We start from the raw sequence: 12023 nt of genomic DNA on the forward strand, positions 1-12023 counted from the left end.
AGCCAATCTGAACAGCTGAAAAGCTTTTATCACCAAGGAGCTTAACAGCTCTGCAGATACATTCATTTCCTGTACAACTGGTCTGACCTATAGCTTGGGGTATGAAATCTAGTCATCTCTCTGTTTTATTCTAATTAATCACTGAGTCCTCTCTCCCCCTCACACACTGTTATTATAAAGTTTAATATCTTGCTTTTGAATTTTCCAATACCCCCTGGGGCCTTACTTAGTCTTATTTCTGAAATACAAGATGTAGAGAAAAACTGCAAGCAGCCTTCCATTGCGCCTGCTTCTCTTCACCACAAGGTGGCACTGTTGAACACCAGTCCTGCACAGCTCCATGGACATTCACACTGCTTTGTTGAGATCTTCACTCTTTTGTATCTCTGTTGTTTCTGCAGTGGTGTCCCACATTTGGGGTCCAAAGTTGGCTCCCTTGGTTCATGTTCAGACATTATTCCCCCAAATGAGACCCTGAGTAGCTTTCAGCTTCAGTTATCATAGTTCTAGGGCCACCACTTCCATCAACTATTAGGTTTTGAGCCCAAATCAGTGACCACCGACCTAGACACTTACATGTTTTAGAGGCAAGTATTATGGACAGAATATTTGTGTCCCTTCATACGTTGAAGCTCTAATCCCTGTATTTGGACATGGGGACTTTCTGGATGTAATTAAGGTTAAATGAGGTCATAAGGGTAGGGTCCTGATGCTGTAGGATTGGTATCCTAATAAGAGATGCCAGAGAACTTGTGTGTGTGCTCTCTCTCTCCCCCATGTGTGGACACAGTGAGGAGGCAGCCGTCTGCAAGCCGGGACGAGAGCCCTCACCAGAACCCAGCCATGGTGCCCTGATCTTGGGCTTCTCAGTTCCCACAGAACTGAGAGAAGGTACATGTCTGTTGTTGAACCCACCCAGTCCATGGTATTTTGTTATAGCAGTGCAGGCAGACTAAGACAGTGAGTTTCTCTGTGCAGTGCTTTGTGTCCCTCCCTCCCAACATACTTTGATAGGGTCACCCTGGTCTTACCTGACAGATCCATCTGGGTAGAGAATTTTGGGGTACCGAGTACCCAGTTAGGGTGGAGGAAATGGGATGCAGGTGGGCACATCCATTGGCCCTTGCTGCCTGGAAAGAGGCATGTCCAGAGGGGGACAGTATCAGGCCCTCTAATGTGAGCAGCCTGGGGCAGGGATCCTTTTTGCCCAGGTTTGAAGTCACAGCTCTGCCATCCACTCACTGTGAGCCTTGGGTAGGATATTTCCCTCTTGGCACCTCACTTTCCTCACCTGGAAATGGGAATAATGATAGGCCTAGCCTCGTAGGACTGTGGTGAGGATTAAATGCATCAATCCATGGAAAGCACAAAGAATAATGTACAGCATGTGGCAGAAATTAATTTTTTAAAATAAAACTCAGCCTCTCTTGAGTGCCCTCAAAACCATCTACTCACACATAAGCAGTGGTGATCGGTGTGGACTTTACTCATGTTTTAGGAAGTGGGCCAGATGTCTGCGGTTGCATTGCATGCCCCACAACATAAAGCCTAAAGGTGTCCTTTCTGAAAGTTCTGTCCCCATATTCTCCCTGGTCATCTCCCAGCAGGCTGTCCCTCTGGTCCTTCCCCGCAGGGCCTCTAGGGTGCCCTTATTTCCCTGGCCACCATTTCCTAGCCAGTCCTCACTCTCCTTCCCTTCCACATCAGAAAAGATACCTCCCTCTCCTTGTCTCCTTATTTCCCAGTCCCTGTGCCATTTTGTCATTTCTGTTTTTATGTGCACATGTTCTTAGGCTCTTACCTTCCAGCCCAATCATTCTAACAAAATAATTTTTTCAATTTTTTAAAAAAATATATTCTCCCTCAGAAGATCCTGGTTGAGAACATCTTCTTCATCCTTTTATGGCAGAAGCGGAAGCAGGGCCATAGTGTGCCCATGAGGTGTTGCTGCGCTATCATTTCTGCATCTGATCTTGAGTTCCTTAAAGGCTGGGGTGGCACTTAGTGACACCAGGGCTGGGATCTCAGAGGTACAGATGACGTGCCTGTGTGGGATCAATGAGCAGGTGCTGCCTTGGATCTCTGCTGGTTCCTGTGGCAAGGTCTGCAGGTCCTTCCCCTGTTCTCGTGGTGGAACAGCTCCCCGAGCCACTCCACACCCCAACCATGCTCTGAACTTCCTCCTGGGAATGACATGTTTCTAGCATCTACTAGTCACTTCCATTTTTGTCTTCACCCTGGGGCTTCTGAGAAGCTCTGCTCTATGTTTTTCCCTAGCAACACAGAACATTAAAAGCTTTGGCATTTAAAATTATTCCTTTCATGTTGTTTCACCTTAAAGAGAAAGATAGCAAAGCTTTGACTCATGGGCCAAGTCTAACTGGCGACACCCACCCCTGCCCCACCCCACCAAATGTTCATGATGGAGTCCTGTTATATGAAACAAATGAAGAGTTTGTGCAAATGTATCCAAATCCAGAAGCAACCAAGAGACCATGTTTATATCAGCTTGGTCAGCTACTAGCTTAGATAAATGCCTAATTTTAAAGGTACACTCAATCATGACTTGTTCCAAAAACAAATTGAGACAGCTATAGAGTTGAGTTATAAATTCTTAAATAAATATGTAAGAGAGATTTTAACAAACACTTATTGACACTTATTTTGTGCCAGCAATTAATTGTGCCAGGAAATGTTTTAAGGTGTTACGAATACTGACTACTCATTGGATTTTCCTATCAACCTTATGAGGCAGGCACTACTATAACCCCATATTACAGATGAGAAAACTGGGGGAGAGAAGAATGAAGTAACTCACTCAAGAACACACAGCTGGTAGGGGGCTGCCAGGATTGTGAATCCAGGCAATGTGGCTCCAGGGTCCATGCTTTTAACACCTGTACTATGCTTCTGGAAGTTCAAGAAGCCTAAGAGGTCATCACTTTATCTACCTGTGTGTTCATTCACTGGCCAAACTTGTGATCACCAGTGCTGTGCCAGGTCTGCACGGGGTGTCAGCTGCACAGAGCGGAAGGCACCTGGGGCCTGTACTCGAGTGGTCTTATCCTATTCTCCTGACCATGGCAGAGTGGGGCGCCAGCATTCCAGCCCCGGGCCCCCACATCAGCCTCCTAAGTGTGACCTTTGGGCATATTTCTTAATCTCTAGTCTCCATTTCTTCCACTGTAAAATGAAAATCAGGACACTCGCCCTATTGGGTGGTTTGGCAGTGAAATGAATGAGTGTTTGCAAAGCAGCTTGCAGAGCACTGATATGTACTCAATCCATCTCCTCCTTCAGAGAGTATTTTCCCACTCAAATTCTTGTTTCTGTATCCATTCATAGAGTCATTCCATAAACTCTATTTCACTGGGGGTGTTGGCCAAAGAGGGGTAAACTAGAGCCTGGGAAGCTATGAGGGTTGGCTCCGGGGCTGGCAGAAGTGATTTTCCAGCGAGAAGCAGCGGTGAGAGCTGAGGTTTGGAGCTAGAGTTGGATTCCAATCCCAGCCCTGTGTCTTCCCAGCTCTGAGATTTGGGGCTAACCATTTACCTCCTGGAGATTCCATTTCTTTGTCTGTGATCTGTGATCACATGGGATGGCATATTAAAGGCGAAAGTGCATGTGAGGTGCCTGGTCATCCCATTGCCAATGCTGCGTTGTGACCTCACCTGGGGGACTGGCACGCCGGGAGCACAGAGAGGCAGGTGCTCACTCTGGGGAGGTCACTGCCGAATTGGAAGAAGAGCAAAGAACCCAGGGCAGGGTGACGGCCAGGCTCAGCAGGGGTGGGGGAGGCAGAAGCAGGGGCGCAGGCTACATGCTCCCTGGCTTCAGCACCCCCACTGTGGCTCTGCTCGCAGAGGGTCTTTGGTGGTCCACCCTTTCCCTGGTTCTCTTGTCGTTTCCATCAAACCAGCTGCCCCCTCCAACTGACCTCATGCAAGGCCTCCAGGGCCACCAGGGAGTGGGTGTTTACTTACACTGCCTCAGTCCTGTCTATAGCAGTGGCACTGAGGGGACAAACGCTGCGGTTGGGCTTGGGTGGCTGCCCCACAAAGACAGCTTTCAGGCCACACTGGGCTGGAAAGTTAGGGACATGAGCATGATGAGATAGGAAGCAAGGTCAGGCCAGGGGCTGGCTCCAGCTGAGTGAAACAGACAGGCAGTATTAACAACAGCAATGATTTTTAAAAGTCCTTACTACATCCCAGACTGAACTAAGGGCTTCGCATCCATCTCAGTTATTTATTCCACAAAGATTAGGAAACAGAGGCTGAGATACTTGCCCATGGCTGCTCAGCTGCTTTTTGGGGGAGCTGGGGTTTTTCGGTCCTGATCTATCTGAGATCAGAGTCTGGGCTATCTCCACTTTATTTTGCCTCCTTGATTAAAATTAATACCAATACTGTTTGTTTAAAGATTCTCTATAATCCTCAAAGCAGCCCATTTTACAGATGAGGATACTGAGGTTCAGAGAGGACCCATGACTTGTGTATGGTAGGAAGTGACAGAGCTGGGACACATCACCCAGCTCCTCCATCTTGTGAGGGAAGGAGCCTGGCTGTCAGGCCAAGAGGCTCTCTTCCGGTGGACTTTTCCCCTAGGAAAAACTCAGGGTGTTTTCCTCCTGGCCTGCCACACAGGTAGAGCCTTGCTGGTTCCTCTGCTGGCATGACAACATGGAGTGCGCCCCTCAGTGCACGTGAGGGCGGAAGGCTGGGCCTTCGCCCCTGCCGTGGGCTCAGCCTCACTCTTCGCATCAATGATAACTGCCATTGTTGGTTGGGTGGTGACTCTGAGCTGTGCATGTGAGTGACATCATCTCGCTAATTCCCACAGCATCCCCGTGAAGCAGGTACTACCATCTCCCTCATTTTACAGACGAGGAAGTCAAGGCTCAGAGAGTCCAAGGAACTTGCCCAAGGTCACCTGGCTGCTGAGGATAAAAGTGCAGCGGGGTTTCACTCCAGAGCTCCGACTCAGGAAGCTGCTGCCTCCCTCCCTCCTGCACATCTTCCAAATGGCTGGGGGGCCTTGGCTTTCCACCAATGTCCAGGTGCATCCTCTCCAACAGGTAAGCCTGCCTCCAACCTCCTTTTCCCCCAGCTCTCCTGTTTCTTCTCCCTTCCATGCCCCTGGTGTGTCCACACCCACTATTTTCCACCTCTCTTTCCCCTTTTCCCACATCTTTTGGATCCCGCTCTAGTTCCCTGTAAGATAAAGTCCATGTCCTGAGCTGGGTTCCCGTGACCTCCCGCAGGGAACAAGCTCTGGCTCTGGCTGTGCCACCCCTCGGCTGGCTAGGCAACTTTGGCCAGGTAACATCACAGTTCTGGGCTTCAGTTTATCCACCTGTGAAATGGGTGATGATGGCTGCTCTGCATTCTGGGGTGCTGCGATGGTCAAAGGAGTCAGCAACAACTCCTGGTACTCCTGGGCTTATTCTGTGCCCTGTGCATGCCAGTGCTTGGCAGCAGCATCTCAATTCGTAAATGGTGGAAAGAGATGAGAAAGTGATGCTGGTTTTGTATAGGTCCCTGTTATCTGCTGTTTCCTCCCCATTCCATTCCAATACCCTATCTTATATCCCCTCCCCTCCCCTCCCTTCCCCTCCTCTCCCTCCCTCCTTCCTTCCCTCCATCATCCCATCCCATCCCATCCATCCATCCATCCCTCCATCCCATCCATCCCTCCATCCATCCATCCATCCCTCCCTCCCTTCCTCCATCCACTCACCCACCCATCCCTCCATCCATCCCTCTATCCATCCCTCCCTCCATCCATCCCATCCATCCCATCCATCCCTCCCTCCATCCACTCACCCACCCATCCCTCCCTCCCTCCCTCCATCCCTCCATCCCATCCCATCCCATCATCCCATCCCGTCCTGTCCCATCCCATCCCATCCCATCATCCCATCCCGTCCTGTCCCATCCCATCCCATCATCCCATCCCATCATCCCATCCCGTCCCATCCCATCCCATCCCATCATCCCATCCCATCCCATCCCATCATCCCATCCCATCCCATCCCATCATCCCATCCCATCCCATCATCCCATCCCATCCCATCCCATCATCCCATCCCATCCCATCCCATCCCATCCCATCATCCCATCCCATCCCATCATCCCATCCCATCCCATCATCCCATCCCATCCCATCCCATCCCATCATCCCATCCCATCCCATCCCATCATCCCATCCCATCCCATCCCATCCCATCCCATCATCCCATCCCATCCCATGCCATCCCATCCCATGCCATCCCATCCCATCCCATGCCATCCCTCTTCTATTCCCAAGGAGCCTGGCCATGAGAGCACCACCATGCCTCAGAGCCCAGGGAACAAGCAAAGCTGCAGGATGAAAGAGGCAGAGGTTAAGGGGGGGGTGACCTGATCCCTCAAGGATGTGGCTGTGTTCCTCCTCACAGATGGGCCACAAGTCCACAGTCAGTCCCCACAGAGGAAAACTAAAACCTTCTTCAAAGCAGCCGCTGGGAAACATGCACCTCCTCTTTCCTCGACACGTTGTGAAAGGCCAGCTCCCACCTCCCCTTGACACCACGAGGGATGGATCCCACTAAGGAGATCCTACTTGCTTGCGAGAATGAGCCCTGGTGGGGTCGGCCACATCCCAGGGCCCTAGCTGGGCCACAGGGCTGGCGGTTTCATGCACAGGCTCAACATTCCTGGGCAGCCCCTCTTGATGACCATCTTGTGAGACGAGGGTGGGCACAAGAGCTGGCCCTGCTCCCTCGGGGGGCTGGGGAGGAAGGATCCTCCTCTCTTTCCACTTAGGAGGCAAGTGGTGTGAATAAGCTCTACTGGTTCTGGAAAGGCCTTCTCCATCTCCTTTTGTCCTCCTCCACCACCTGACATGCTCCAGGCCTCAGCTTGGCTCCACTCCGGGCCCGGGAACCATGCCCCTCTCCTGTTGCCCATCTTTCTTGCTCTCTTCTGCCCCAGGTGGGAGAGGCCTTGCATCTCACCAGAGGGGTAAGTTCTGAGAATTGGGTCTAGGCAGGGTTCACAGGCCGAGCTGCCTTCTTAAGGCTAGCTTTGGTTCAAGGCCACGTCATCCTGGAACTGGCTTGGGCAAACACACCCTGTGTGGTCCAGCCTGCCCCCTGGACTTGTGTATCAGGGTTTGGGGCCAATGTGTCAACTGATAATAAAGAGCCACTTTACCAGCATCTCCCGTGCAAACATCTTCCTCGGGGACTTGTGGGGAGGCAGGAAGCTGGGCCAAGGCAGGACAGAAGTGGTCCTGGGTCTCCAAGTCAAATGAGTCCTATTTTACAACGGCAAACCACAAGACGTTCCCAGCGTAGACTTAATGAGGAAAAGCAGAGTGCCGTATTACAATACTCCCTTTATGGGGGCTTCATTCAATAATGTGCCCTGTGTTTTCATCACCCCTGGCCCAAGTGTTTATGGAGAAATTTGTGTTGAGAATGGAAACCAGTAAAATCTTAGCTTATTAATAACTTATGGAATACAAATATGTTTCTGTGAGTTTCCACAGCTTGTGAAAATGGTTGCATGGACTTTCACCAAATTTGGTAGGTATGTTCCAGACGGTCTAAGTTGGTGTATGAGGAGCAAGCCATGGGCAGGCATCAGAGACAGGCAGGGTCCCACCGAGTGGCTGACAATGAGCCACAACAGGGGCCCTCAAAAGCGGAAGGGGTGGGGCGGGCGGGGCCAGAAGACAGTGTGATGAGCCTGGCTGCATAGCCTCCTCTCTTTCTGCTGTTCTACCCTGTCCAGGCGGTAGCCCACTGTTTCCTCTGTGGCCAAGCCTTAAGTCAGCTGAGCCTCCTGTCACCTGTCACATGGTGTTGACTCTAGCTGATTCTGCGGCTCATACTGTATGACCTTAAGTAGTGATCAAATCAAGGGCTTACCCTTGGTTTCTGAGTCACCAGGTAGGGCTAGGCAAGGTAGTGTCCATGGAGATGGAGGCCAGCAGTGGACCAGCATGGGGTGTCAGAGCCCAAACGGGGTGAGGGGACATCTTTGTGGTTTGGGGTGGTGGTAACCAGAGACTGGCTTTGTATAGAGGAGACTGATCCAATGTAAATGTATAGAGGATGATGAGAGACTGCTGGGAAAAAGAGAGTTAAAGGATGGGAGGCAATTAGAACGAACCTCAAGAGGACCTGGGAACAATGGCACATCCAGCACCCTGAACTGATTTTTAAATACCAGTCAAAGGAACCAAAGCTCCTTGGAGCAACAGCAGATCCGGGGCTAGGGTAGAGAAAGTACAAGATGAGCCTGCAGCACTTTGTTGTGCCAGAAAGTAAGCAAGAGCTCAAGACAGATGGAGAGATGTAAAATGATGCAAACCCCAGCTGGAAGGAGGGGCTGTCCAGTGGCCAGATCTGGGACAATTTGGGCATCAAAAGAAAAATGGTAACACCAGATATTAGAACCCACTGGATAAAATAGGAATCCATAGGTCCATACAGACAGAAACAAATAGGTGAATAAATACACGGAAGGCTGGGTGCAGTGGCTCATGCCTGTAATCCCAACACTTTGAGAGGCTGAGGTGGGTGGATCACCTGAGGTCAGGAGTTCAAGGCCAGCCTGGCCAACATGGTGAAACCCCGTTTCTACCAAAAAAATACAAAAATTAGCCAGATGTGGTGGCACGCGCCTATGGTCCCAGCTACTCAGAAGGCTGAGGCACAAGAATCACTTGAACCCAGGAGGCAGAGGTTGCAATGAGCCGAGAATGCACCACTGCACTCCAGCCTCGGTGACAGAACGAGATTCTGTCTCAAAATAAATACACGCATACATAATTATGTACACACATACATGCATACATGGAGACAAGAGAAAGCTTTTACTTACAGTAGGATGTCAACTAATAACTGTAGAAGGAATGATGGAACTGGGAAATTACCATTGCCATCATCATAGTAATACTTTATCCAACCAAGAAATATTGATGGGTGTGAATGTTTAATGAGGAACAAGATACTTGCAAAGGCTTAAAGTCCCTCCCTGCATAACGCTAATTAATTACGCAGGGGCAAAAGCGTTATCTACATGAATCACCTGATCAAAGTTAACCTCACCAGCAAAGGATGAACTAATGCACCTGCCAGGACGCAGTGAGAAGAGCACAGCGTCACATCTGGGATGTTCCTGGCAAAGGTCCAGAGTCTGCATTGGATCATGAGGAATCCTCAGGCAAGCCCAACTTGAGGGATATTCTACAAAAGATCTGGCCTATAGTCTTAAAAAATTCCCCAGGAATTGTTCCAGATTGAAGAAGACAAAAGACACGTGACAACTAAATGCAACGTGTGATTCTGAACTGGATCCTTTTGTTAAAAAGGATGTAGTTGGGACAACTGGCAAAACGGAAATTAGGTCTGAGGAGTCAATGATAGTGACGCGCTCACGTTGCTTTCCTGATGCTTTTGTTGTGGCTGTGTTGAGGCCATCCTTGTTTGTACTTGGAGGGGATGGGGCATCGGGTCGGCAACTGCTTTCAAATGGCTCGGGGAAAAAGTTATTTTTATCTGTATTACAACTTTTCTGTAAGTTTGAAATCATTTCAAAGAAAAAAGCTTTCAAAAGGTTAATAAGTGTCTACTAACAGTTTGGCATCTTAGATCAGAGTTGTGGTTAAAAGCTAGATTTACAAAATATGATACATACATACAATGGAATATATTCAGCCTTAAAAGGGAAGGAAATTCTGACACTCGCCACAACATGGATGAACCTTGAGGACATTTTGCTGAGTGCAACAAGCCAATCACAAAAGACAAATACTGTATGATTCCACATTATATGAGGTGCCTCGAGTAGTCGAACTCAGCAACAGGAAGCACAGTGGTCGCTGCCAGTGGCTGGAGGGAGAAGGGGATGGGAAGTTACTGTGTAAAGGGTACAGAGTTTTAGATTGGGAAGATAAAAAGTTCTGGAGATGGATGGTGGTAAATGGTTACTTAGCAATGTGAGCATACTTAATACCACTGAACTGTATACATAAAAATAGTTGAGGTAAATTTTGTGATGTGTATCTTAATAGTTGTTTTAAAAATGCGGGGGTGGGGAATAGGCTTTGAAGTGAACCCTGGCTTGGACTCTCAGCTTTAATACTTGTCACTGACAAGTGCTTGTCAGTGGGGGCGACAGTGCTGTCTCTGTGTGCATAGCTGGAGCTCCTGCAGGGAGCCTTGGAGTGCAGGGCTGGGGTGGACGGCACACGGCACGCACTCGTGTTGGGTGAACTCTTCTTCTTGTCATCGCTCATCACGGGCTCCATAGCTCAGCAAGGCTGCTGTTGTTTTCCCCAGTGCCCTCCCTTCCTATCTTTAAGAACTGCTGGCCACTCAAAGTCTGGACTTGCTATCCTCTCCTCTCTAGGAACTTCCACCAGAGACAGAGAGGTGAAGAGTGTCCCAGCTAAAGGCATATGTAAAAACATACAGGCACTGATGTCTGTGGAGACAAGGATGGAAATGGTAACAGCTTCTGGGGAGGGTATCTGAAAGACCGGAGTGACACTGATGGGAAACTTCTCACTGCTAAACCCATCTGTACCCTTTGAATGTGTTTCCACTACAAGCTTATCTATTTAAATAAATGGATAGTGTCAACCTAAACAACAGTCTATCGAAAAGAAAATAACATGATTCAGGACATTGCAATGGGAATATGCATGCCATAGTAAACTATGTGCGTATTTGGGCAGGTAAAGAAAAAGGTTTTTAAAGAAAAAATGAGAGGATTGCATCATTGAGATAATTATCCTTGGCTACAACAACACGGACCAATAACAAGGGTGGTGTCAGTCCAAGGTTGGACAGGCGGTTGCTGGGCTCTTGTCCTTGCAGAAGAATTTGTGTGGTAATAAGGTTGCAGTGGCCTTTGTGCAAAGCTGTGGTTTTTGCGGTCTTGTGATAGTTTTTGTTATCAGGCATTCCGGCATGAGAACCTTTCCCTTCATAGCCTTCCCCAGCTCTATGTGTATGGTTTTTTTTTTTTTTTTTTTTTTTTTTTTTTGAGACAGTCTCACTCTGTCACCCCAGGCTGGAGTATAGTGGTGCCATCTCGGCTCACTGCAACCTCTGCCTCCCGGGTTCAAGCAATTTTCCTACCTCAGCCTCCCAAGTAGCTGGGATTACAGGTGCCTGCCACCATGCCTGGCTAATTTTTTTTTTAGTAGAGATGGGGTTTCGCCATGTTGCCCAGGCTGGTTTTGAACTCCCGAGCTCAGGCAATCCACCTGCCTTGGCCTCCTAAAGTGCTGGGGTTACAGGCATGAGCCACTGTGCCTGGCCGTGTATGGGGTTTTTACATAAGTGACTCTATTTTGACTTTGACAACTTTCACAATAATCCAATTGCCAGAGGGACCCCTCCCTTTCCCCTTCTCTCTCACACCCTTCAGTCCACTGCCACCTTGCAGTAGCCCCCAGCTCTCCACTCAAACTGCTCTTGCCCTTGTTGGTAAATTCAACAAATTTCTCCCTTGATGTTCCTGTCTGCTCCGTGGCATTTTGACATTTCAAACACTATTTCCCTCAGCTTCACAGAAACCAGTAAGATGTATCCACTATTAGGGGAAGGGCCCACGTCTGTCCTGGCCACTGCTGTAGTCCTATGGCAAAGTGCGTTGCTTGGCACACTTGTGCCATATATTACATATGAACAAACCATTACACACACACACACACAAATAAAAACAAAACCTCCTGACCAACCTTAACACAAAAGTAGGCTCAATAATAGCACTGGCAAACTCACAAAAGACATCTTGATGTGCAAATAGCCAGAAATAAAGGCAGAAGCCATCAGTTTTAAAATAAAGCAATCTTGGTTGTGATATTGTACCACCTTTTTGCAAAACATTACCATTGGGGAAATTGGGTAAATATCAATGTTTATACTGTCTATTATTTTTTAAAAACTACATGTGCATCTTCAGTTATTCACATGTATAAAGTTTAATTTTAAATACAGCAGGAAGTACAAACCTGATCTG

Source organism: Pongo pygmaeus, chromosome 4 (genome assembly GCF_028885625.2).
Source record: "Pongo pygmaeus isolate AG05252 chromosome 4, NHGRI_mPonPyg2-v2.0_pri, whole genome shotgun sequence".
NCBI classification, from domain to species: Eukaryota; Metazoa; Chordata; class Mammalia; order Primates; family Hominidae; genus Pongo; species Pongo pygmaeus.